General features: G+C 42.5%; 1 long non-coding RNA gene across 2 annotated transcripts; it reads left to right on the top strand.

Annotated features, from left to right (window-relative positions):
• Positions 1 to 425: 425 nt before the first annotated feature.
• LOC147242823 (uncharacterized) lies at positions 426 to 2,691 on the top strand. Of its 2 annotated transcripts, XR_015110632.1 has the most exons (6): positions 426 to 642; positions 848 to 1,019; positions 1,267 to 1,528; positions 1,683 to 1,872; positions 1,998 to 2,060; positions 2,335 to 2,691. It is a non-coding gene; the product is annotated as an uncharacterized LOC147242823 (long non-coding RNA). The 2 variants fall into 2 exon arrangements; XR_015110631.1 differs by lacking the exon at positions 426 to 642 and having other exon boundaries at positions 692 to 1,019.
• Positions 2,692 to 10,746: the final 8,055 nt, after the last annotated feature.

Genomic DNA, 10,746 nt, shown 5'->3' with positions numbered 1-10,746 from the left:
AGGAGTTGACAAAACGAATGCTATCCCTATAGATTGATTCAGAAGAGGGCCTGGAAGGAATTGTCGCCCTCCTCCATCAAAAGGCCATCTCTGATCCACTTTTGTGGGACTTCAGCCAACGTGTGCCGATATCTCAAGGGGCAAGTCACGTGTTTGAGTCTGAATCTTTCCCTCTGCAGTTTTTTATCATCATTTCCTCTAATGACGACTTTGATTTTGTCGTAGTATTCTATATTACTCACCTTTTAAACATTGCCACAATCAGTTAAGGGTCGGGGGGCTCTCTCTAGCCCAGCAGCCTTCAGGTGAGAGGTGGGGTTCACCCTGGACAGGTCTCCAGTCCATCACAGGACCAACACATATAGACGGACAACCATTCACAGTCACAGTCACACCTACAGTCAATTTAGAGTATCAATCCTCTTGATGTCTTTGGACTGTGGGAGGAAGCTGGAGTACCAGAGAGAACCCACACAGGAACAGGGAGAACATGGAGACTCCACACAGAAAGATCTTGTGTCCAAGCCAGGACTCGAACCCGGAACCTTTTAGCTGTGAGGCGACAGTGCTGACCACTGCACCACCGTGCAGCCTCTTCTGCTGTCCACAATTGGAAAGGACCTGGCCATCAGGACAGCAAAGGTATTTAACCATGGATGAGAACAGTGGTTCTCAACCCCATGAGAGATCATTTCTGAATAAATAATTGTGTTTTATACACCAGAAATTCTTAAACTGGGGGGTCGTGACTCAACAAGGTGGAGAACCGCTGGAAGAGAAGTATTTTCTGAAACTGTTGACTGGTTGGATTTTACTGAACTGTTTTTGTTTTGTTTTGTTTTTTTAGGGTTAACCATTATAGTTGAGACAAATACAGCAACCTTTCTTGTTTGCTGTGTCTCTGTTAGACAAAGATGAACAACTATCTGAAGCAGATGGAGAAGATTGTGAGAGACAGAGGGACAACCTCCAGAATCTGTGCTATGGCTATGCTGCAAGATGTGCTGGACCTTAGTCAGGTAGATATTCAGTCTTGTTTAACACAACATACAGATCCCTCCACCAGACACAGCCTCATTTGAAGCTGGTAGCAATGAAGAGCTGATGACAAGGGTGAGGTGGTGACTCACATTACTTCAAAACTTCAGTAGAATGGTTTTACACTCTGTATGAAATGCTCCATGGAATTCTGGGAGTTTGATTGACACTTGAGCGTTGGAACAGTTTCCACATTGTTATAAACCATCTTCCTTCTCTTTACCGTAGTCTAACTGGGTGGTTAGGAGACGAGACGAAGGGATAGACAGGCGCGACAGAACTAGTTGGGTCAAAATTGTAAAGCCGTGGAAGACCAGCAGCTCAACAAGGAGGGAAATGCTGTGAGACCGATTGCTCAGAGGTCCCCCACTGAGGAGGACCGAGTCGACAGACCAGGAGAAGGCAGGCAGAGCCCGTATCACCACGAGCAGAGGGACCCAGTGCAGAGGAGTAAAGTGAAGGACACGCCACATATATCCAGACTACCAAGGTAGAGTTCAAATCCCTTTCCCTGCAAGTCCTGCCTTTTTGTCTTTTGGTTACACAGAAAGAGATGACCAGTTTTATCCCAAGTTCAGCTCTGTGTAGATCTAGTTTAACTGATTGGACCTTATTTAACTTGAAAGCTGTTTTTTCCACCACAGCTTGGTGATGATGATGAAGTGCAGCTTCACATGGTTGCCAACCCATGGCGGCCCTCCGGTAAGAGGTCTACTAAAGATGACCAAGGGTTTAAGACCCTAAGAGAGGGCAGGCAATTTCCACGATGAGCACAGGAACTCAGTGAACAATCAAAAGCCCGTGGGTCTTCCACACCATATCAAGAACATCAAGGTAATGTCCAAACCCCGTTCTTTGCAAGTCTTTCAGGTTAAAGAAAGAAATGACCGGTATTGTAAGCACATATTCAGCTCTACGTAGATCTAGATTTGACCTCAAATCTTGTGTTTTCCCTACAGCCTGTGGATGATGAGCTGCTCATCTATGGAGACTATTTGCAAGGATGATGTTAATGACCTTAGGTAATGGGAGTGGGAATGGTTGCATAAGCATCGTCTGCCTCTGGACTCAAACCCATGACCATCAGCATGGGAGGTGGACACACGGGGAAGGAGGCTTAAACCCACTGTCACTAGATTTGGATGGAGTATGATGGAGGAATAAAACCTATTTTGTCTTTTTTTCCAGTCAAGCGTTAGAGCGCCATTACAGCGATGTAATTAGGGATGGGCATGAGTCAGCTTTTTATATATATATATATATATATATATATTTATTATTTGTATTGCGTTTCAGAAAGTGGAAATCACGACGGGAAAGATGTGGTTAAGGAAACGGATCAGAAGGCCTGAGTGGGGAGAGGCTCCACAAACCCCTGGGCAAGGCTCCTTCATAACCAGCCATCAGGGAGCGGGCGGAGGAGTGCGATGCTTCTGACAGACAACTGCAACAGATCGAAGTCGACTTTCAGCCAAGAACAGCAACAGCGTTTTAAAATGTTAATACAGAATATAATACAGAATTTCCCTTGGGGATGAAAGGGTTCTGATTCTGATTCTGATAGCACTGGTATCATATAAATGTGTCACAATAAAAAAGTACTACCACGCAATAAAATGTATAAAGATGTGCATCAATGATGTCACTTGAGAATTTGAGTAAAAAAAAAAAAAAAAAGGTCATCAAAAACTTATCACGAGTACAGTGTTTGAGTAAATGTTGAAATATATTGTACATTCATGAGCAAGTAATAAGTGGGAGAGTTCAAAACCAACTGAATGCCTGTCTAATTCAGACAGGAAAATGAGACTGTGGCTGGAGCGCTGGTCCTGCAGCGTTAGCTAACATTAACCACAAGTTCAAATGATGCTGAGGACAATATCTGTTGCCTCAACTTACGATTTTAGAATTTATTTTTTTTTTGTACCATCAGGAAGATTATGGGAACAAATTAAAAATTTCCCATGAAAAATATTCCCATAACTTTGCATGTATCAACTTTTACAAAACATTTCTTGCTAATAGAGCTGTGAGATTAGGCTCAATATTGCAGCATTGGTGATGAAAGGGGAGAAATGTACTTCTTCTGAGCCGCAACAAGTCTTTTCCTAATTAATTTAGGTCAAATTCATTAGCCTTAAGCCAGATGTGTTGCGGTAAGAATGTGACTTCACTTCCCGTTACTGTGTGTTGCTGAACGTTGCTTCGCTTTGTTGCACGAGCAAAAGTTTGATCATTCCTGCTTATTCGTAACTACGCAGATTAATCTACCTGTTAAAACTGCATAGTTTATTGCATTATTTGGCCGAATCTTAAAAGACCATCTGTCTTGTAGCAATTGTCTTTCTGCCTCTCTGCTTTCTTCACTCTCCTCTCTAAGCTAACGATGGCCTCTCCCTCTTGCTCTCCTCTCCTCGGTCCTCCTCAGTGTCACATGTTTAGTTACTCCTCTGCCTCCTTTAGTGATGCTGCTAAGTGTGTTAAATGTAGTTTGCTTGTAGCCCTGGACGCGACGCTTAGCAAGTTGAATTGGACCTGCGGTGGCTCCACACTAATGTGCCCAAACTGCTAGAGCCAGCCAGCCCTGATCAACTGGTGCAGACCGCCCTAGCTTAGCTCCTACTAGCTTAGCTCCAACTAGCTTAGCTCCTACTAGCTTAGCTCCGACTGGCTTTCCACCAGCAGCTTTGGAGCTGCTGGGAAACTAGGGAGGCTGGGTGACTGTCCAAAGGAAGCATAGTCCTAAGCAGAAGCCAACTGTCAGTGTCAGGGTCACGTTTGTAATAGGTTTTCCCCACTTAGAAACGCACCCGCTGAGAAAACAACTCTGGAAATTGGAAGTCCCTTTCTGAGGAACATGAAGTCAATCACACCGGTGACCACAGTCCAATGTATTCCAGGGGTCAGATTAGGCGACATTGACTCAAATTTAAAACTGTTGGCTAAAAGTAACCTTAAGTACAGTGATGTGATTCACATCAGTGGAATGACGTCCGACACGCCAGTGGGAGGTCACTAAAATAAATGTAGAGTCAGTGTGTACATTCACGTAGATGATGTCAGATGATGTCATTGCTGACCAAATTGGATCAGCGATGACATGTTTAGCCCCATGTCATCGTTCAACCACTGGCTGTCGAGGTGGTGTCCAGCAAACCAAGCGGGCTTCATTGATAACTAGAAAGCTTCTGGGGGAGACCTGGTCTGATAAGGAGGGACAGCATTCATCCCACGATGGACGGAGCTTCTCTCATTTCTAGAAGTATGGCCCAGTTTATTATTAAACCAAAACCCTGACAACCCCTAGTTGTAACCAGGAGGCAGAGCTGCCGTGTTACACGCTTCTCTGCGTGTCCACTAGGGGGCAGTTACTCACCCGAATCTTCATAGAGACCGCGTCTGTCCCCCGACCACGTCAGTTTATTCACCCAAATATTATTAGAAGAGGAGTCAATCAGAAAAACCTAATCAAAATTAAAACGACCACCAAATTATTTCAAGAAAATGTTGAAAATTAGATGTTGATTAATAAATACCAGATATCTGATGCCAAAAACTGTATTAGTGAATGAATTAATATCTGACAATTGTACTGACGTGTCCTGTCTCTCTGAAACCTGGCTGGTGATGATGAGTATGTTAGTCTCAATGAATCCACTCCTTCCAGTCACATTAACACTCCTATTCCTCCAGGCTCTGGCCGAGGAGGTGGAGTTGCTGCCATTTTTAATAGAAGTTCAGCAATAAATCCCAAACCCAAAATAAGATTTAATTAATTTGACAGCCTGATTCTCAGTTTTTCTCATACTCAATACCCTGAATTCTTATCTGAATCCTCAGAGTTTATATCCAGCTTAGTTCTCAAAACAAATAAATTCATTATTGTAAGTGATTTCAATACTCATGTGGATGTTGACAACGACAGTCGGGATGCTGCATCTATCTCTCTTTAAGGATCAACTGGCTTCCATCAGTCTGTACCTGAGCCCACTCACTGTCACAACCACAGCCTTGACCTCATCCTGACGTATGGAATTGAAGCTGAACATGAACAGAACTCTCCATTATCTGGCCGTCAGTGAATCGCTTTTGAATTTGTACTAATCGATTACACATCACTAAGAAAAGCTGTAGTTTCCAGATGTTTGTCTGATCAGGCCATAGCTGGATTTAAGGATTCAATTCTGTTCAGAATTGTGGTGGAATTTAACAAATTGCAACCATATAAATATACAGTTAACTGGATCAGAGCTGGTATCAGCAGATATCCCAGGCTGTGGTATCAGGAAGGATCATGGGATATCGTCTTTCCTCGTTTCGATGATGCCATCTCAGTGACCTAGAGACAGTTACCACGCTGGTTCTAGCTTACAGATCTACAGCATTCTTGGAGTCTGCTGACAGAGTTTCAAGAGGCAAGGGGTCCATCCGCTGCACGAGAGGAAAATTTGGGTTACTGAGAGAATCTGCCATGTCTGTTGACACGTGATCCCGTAGATACAGTAGGTACTTCAATCAAAACTGTGTTCAGGACCTCCCCAGGGTCTGGGACTGCTGTCTAAAGAGTTCCTGTCACTGACCTCAAAAAAGTTTTTTGCTTTGGTGTTGAAATGAAACTTGATCAGATGCCTGTTATCAAACCAACTCTACCCCTCCTGCTTCCGACGGACACGGGGCCAGATTTTTGCGGTAGTTTCCCCTCAGCTCTTCCTGCTTCCTCAAAGTCTACTGGTGAACATCCATACGGGCTCTTAGCAAGACAGTTATTTTCCTTTTAGCCTCAAATCTTCCTGAATTTCTGAGGTTAAAACGTTTCCTGTGACCACAACGGAATATATCTTCAAGTCATTCCAGATGCTGCAGCAGAAGCTCCTGGTGCTGTCACTAGCGATTATTCTCATTGACTCCACTGGCCACATTAACCAGCCAGATAAACTCATGGCTTTGACAGCTGAGTGGATGTGTGCGCATCTAGAAGTTATCAAATTAATAAGAGTACAACTAGCAGTAACATTACGTCACTCCAAAACAAAACCAGTGAGTTAAATTTTCACTGTCTGGTTTCAAAAAAGCTAAGAGGAACAGAAGGAGGGTTGATTGATCTTTGAAGGGTGTGACTACTGCTCGGGTCTGGGGGTCAAGGTACCTTCAGCCACTGTGTCTACAGGGAGTCCGCTGGCTGTCACGCCACCTGGAGAGCAGGGCAGCTGGGCCACCTCCGTGTAAGGGCAACCAGTCTGGCTGACGGAGCCATGATGCTGCCGTGGCTGACGGGGTAGGTGTGGGTCCGCCTCCTCCACCTCCTCATGGATCTCATGCTGCACCTGTAAATACATCATCATTCCAAACTACACAGCATCCAGTTTGGGCTCTAGAGCGTTTTGCGTCGTTCAGGAATGAATGTAGAACAGCGACCACAACAGTCAGCTCAGCAAAGGTCTGTGTCTTAAACACTAAGCTGCTGACTTCAACAGAGAAGCAAACAAACAGGATGCACAGCGGACCAAAGAGTGCTACCAGAAAAAAAAGATGAAAAAAGATAAAACTATTACGAAATAACAGTACATTTTTACAAATGTGGATCAGCAACATCTGATGTTGCCTCTGACCATATTTGAGTTGAATACGGTCAACGGGCTAAGTGCTGTTCGTCAGAGTGTGAAACACCTCATTTCCTGTCGCCTCAAGAATGACGCTATTGCTAAGAGTCGTGGTGATGTAACACCATTCTACCAAATTTCATGCATGTAAGCGAAACTTGGATAATTCTCCTAGATTTTTGAATGATCCTAGGGGGCGCCGTTGAGTCATTTTTGCACACGCAAGCGCAACACCAACAAGAACCTGACTTTTGGACAAAGTGGGCCTCCAGATACGCGGTTCCTTTCAGAGAAGGAGAAAAATTCCTTCCCTCCTCTGGCACTATCGGAAAGGTTCGTGAAAAATGTTCCTAAACCAGAAGCATTTATTGTTCGAAAGAGGGAAAGGAAAGAGGGTCTGAACCTACGAAGACTTCTATTTACGAATAAAAAAATTCAGACATGATTAAAAAAGGCTTGAACTCACATTACAATTGCGAATTCAATTTTACATGGACGTGGTGAGTTAAATGGTACTGAGACTTTAAAATATATAAAAAAATATGTAAAATTAATGTCGTATATTATTATATACTGGAAAAACATTGAAGCATTTGTTTCATCAGCACATTTGAGCAAGAATTACCTTTATTCACATACGTGACGTTTGTAGAATTTACCGGATACATTTTATCCAAAAGTTTGGAATGAACTTTGCTGACTTTGTAAGGAATGTAATATTTATTAGGAAAAGTCATGTTTTATTCCACTTTATTTTATTCCAATTTTACTTCCTATAAAAACATTCCTCTTGGGGGGATTTGGAGTTTGGGGTTTTTTGTGTTTTATTTGGGAAAAAAATTCGCACAATCCCAATCCGAAATATGTTTTTGATTACCTTTATTGTCATATATGTTTAGGTGATGTGTTTGAAACTCCCGATGTTTCAACAATGACGAATTTAACGTCTTGGTCAACACGTAAATGTGTGAAGACTTGTTTACATCGTTGCGTTGCATTGTTGCAAGTCCAGCTTGTCTTAATGTACATTTAATGGTGATATATTTTATGAATAGAAAAAGATTAACATAGTCGAAGCAATTTTCTGACTTGTGTATCTTAATAATTGATGTCTGTCTGGAATTCTCTTGAGCTTCCTTCTTCACATTTCAAATTATTTAGGCTTTTCTCTCCCTTGTGCTGTACTTTGATAATATTCGCAAAGCTTGGAGGAAAGATTTGGAACGCCATTGATATTTTGGGACCAAATGCTCAGTAATTATCTCGTATCGCTTGGTGTCAGGTGTAGATGAACATATGCAGAGGGTTTATTGGAGGCTAGCTTACAAGTTGATATCAGTTTGTGTTCATCAGCATGATCTTTTTCCACAGGAGAAAGCGAGAGAGAGAGAGAGAGAGAGAGCACTCCTAATTGTACCACGTGCACACACACACACACACACACACACACACACACACACACACACAAACATACACACCACCACAGCTGAGCTCCGTCTCCCCAGAAATCAGCCAACAGTCTTTATTCTCCTAATACATTATTGAAAGCTATTTTTGCAGCTGCACTCTGAGAACAAAGGTACTGCAGTTGTCACTTTCAACTTCACAGACCAAACGAGGGGGATATTTTGGGATTTTTTTTTCTCCTCCCTGAAGTTCTACAAGACTTGACTCCCCTCAAGCAATTCTTGTCTTAGCATCTGCCAGTATCATGAGCATGCTGAAAGCCTTTTGTTATCTCTTCAAAAGCTCCATCATATTTGGAATACACCAATTACACCCCGGACTTTTTTTTTTTCTTCTTTTTTTTTTAGCACCAAAGCAACGGTTATTAAGATCAGATTTAATGCTGACTTCTATCATTCAGGAGTATGATTTGTCCCCCCGTTTGCTCACCGGTTCTGTCAAAATCCTCATATTTCCTTTTTTTTTCTTCTTTTTTGACATTCAACTGCATGGCTGAGTTATCACCCCCCCCCCCCCCCACACACACACACACACACACACACACACACACAAAAACCTTCGAATGTCTAAGTCGCCAAGATGTAAGTCTGGATTTTAGGTTACAAATCATCCAAGCCTGGTACACCAAGCAAGTGAGTCACCAACTGGAGCGTGTGTGTGTGTGTGTGTGTGTGTGTGTGTGTGTGTGTGTGTGTGGTTGTGCCTGTGTGCGTGCATGCAAGCATGTGAGGAGAGGAGAGGAGAGAGAAAAATTCAATTAACGTCACAGTATAAAGAAACATCCAGGGCCTTTCTACGGCAGGGATAAAATGAAAACATCTCCCTCTACATGATTCATGTGCTTTTCTTTTTCCTCAACAGCAAAACAGATTCACCTTGCAACCTGCACTGATGATTAATTACACAACAGCCTGTCAGTTCACAAGAGCTTTTCTGTAATTCACTAAAAAACAGAGAGCACCAGCCTCTTAGAGCCCACAGAGAAATTAGTTATTTCAAAATTTTAATAATTTTACTGTGTTCACGTGCTCTCACAGTTCAAGCTCTGCTGCTGGTGAATGAAGCTGTTACCATCTGTCATCATTCACAAAAAGATTGTATCAGATATCCATCCATCCATCCATCCATTTTCTTTTGCTTATCCTGTTAAGGGCTGCGGGAGGGGGGGGGGGGGGCTGGGGCCTATCCCAGCGGCTTTCGGGTGAGTTCACCCTGGACGGGTCACCAATCCGTCGCAGGGCCATCAGGAGCAATTAGGGACTCAGTATCTTGCTCAAGGATACCTGGACGTGGTCACCAGGGGAAGTGAGGACTGAACCAGCGACCCTTTGCTTGCTAGACAGCCACACTACCTCTGAGCCATGCCACCCCTGTTATATAATACTCATTTCAATTAGTCATTTTATATTGTAAGGTTTGTTTTTTTGTGTGTGTGTTTTTTTTTGTTTTGTTTGTTTTTTTCGCTGTTTTTTGCCCTGGATAATGTCTGTGTGGAAGGCAATGGCACAACTTTACATTTACACTCCAGATCAACAGGGGGCAGCGTATGAGCACGAGGTTTGCGGCGTAAACCTTTACAGTAACTGGCATGCTAACGTGTTTAGCCCTAGCTTGAAACTGCTAGACTGCAGTCGAAATGACGTGCGTCCGTGTAACCCTAACTAAAACAAATGAGATTATTACATTGAATTTGGGATTCCTGCTGAAAATAAACTGTGTGGTGAACAAAATGTTTTGAGCCTTGTGAACCAAGATAATCCTAAAAAAATGAGCCCCACCTTTTTTTTGTTGTTTTTAAAAAAAAAATCATTTTGGAACCTAAATATTTCATTAAAGGTGCAAAGCTTTTATGTTATGCTATGAACAAACCACACTGTCACTGCAGCACTGTTTGACTTACTTTTTAAGCTGTTCCTCCTCATTACACCATCGCATGTCTGTTGTACTCAAACATCTGCTGTGGAAACACAACTTTGCTACAGGCGTCCATGTTTTCTTGAATACATGCACTAAAAATGACTGAGGTCGGAAGGCTGAAAAAAACAATTCACGGATGTCCGAATTGAAATTGAACGCATCATGTGTTGGCTTGAAGAAGTTTAATGTCTGTGGTAACCACAATCGTTTCATTTCGCCACCTGTTTTTGTAACATAGTCAAAGCCATGAACTACCTGACAGGTGTGGTAACTACCAGCCTATTAGAGCAAAACATTAAAATATGTTAGGTTACTGTGAACTAGCCCTTATTTCAGGCAATTATTCTACAGACTATTAGAATAAAAACGCCAACTCTGAGACAGGAACTGGATGTTCACCCATGCTAACTTATTCCTGTATTTTAGTACTCATGCCCCGCTGTATATGTGGTACAATGTCGCCCCTAGAGGAACAAAGTGGTATTACAAGACATAAAGACTTCAGCTTGGTGGGGATAAAATTATCATTTCAAAAACTTTACCGTTAAAAAAAGCTTTGTCCAATTCCCCTTTCAAACAAATTTAATGTTTCAGTTGCGAACAGATGAATAATTAAGAAGCCATGGAGTATTTGGAAGACCAATGTTTGGATTGCCAAGTTGTTACACAAACCTGCTACAAACGCTCATGTTTTTAGACCTTCAGCTAATCGCAAAGGAACACT

This window comes from Aulostomus chinensis, chromosome 20 (genome assembly GCF_037954235.1).
Source record: "Aulostomus chinensis isolate RoL2024-O1b breed Wild chromosome 20, RoL_Achi_v1.0, whole genome shotgun sequence".
Taxonomy (NCBI): Eukaryota; Metazoa; Chordata; class Actinopteri; order Syngnathiformes; family Aulostomidae; genus Aulostomus; species Aulostomus chinensis.
The sequence above is the reverse complement of the archived record's forward strand: the minus strand, read 5'-3'. Positions and strand labels throughout refer to the sequence as shown.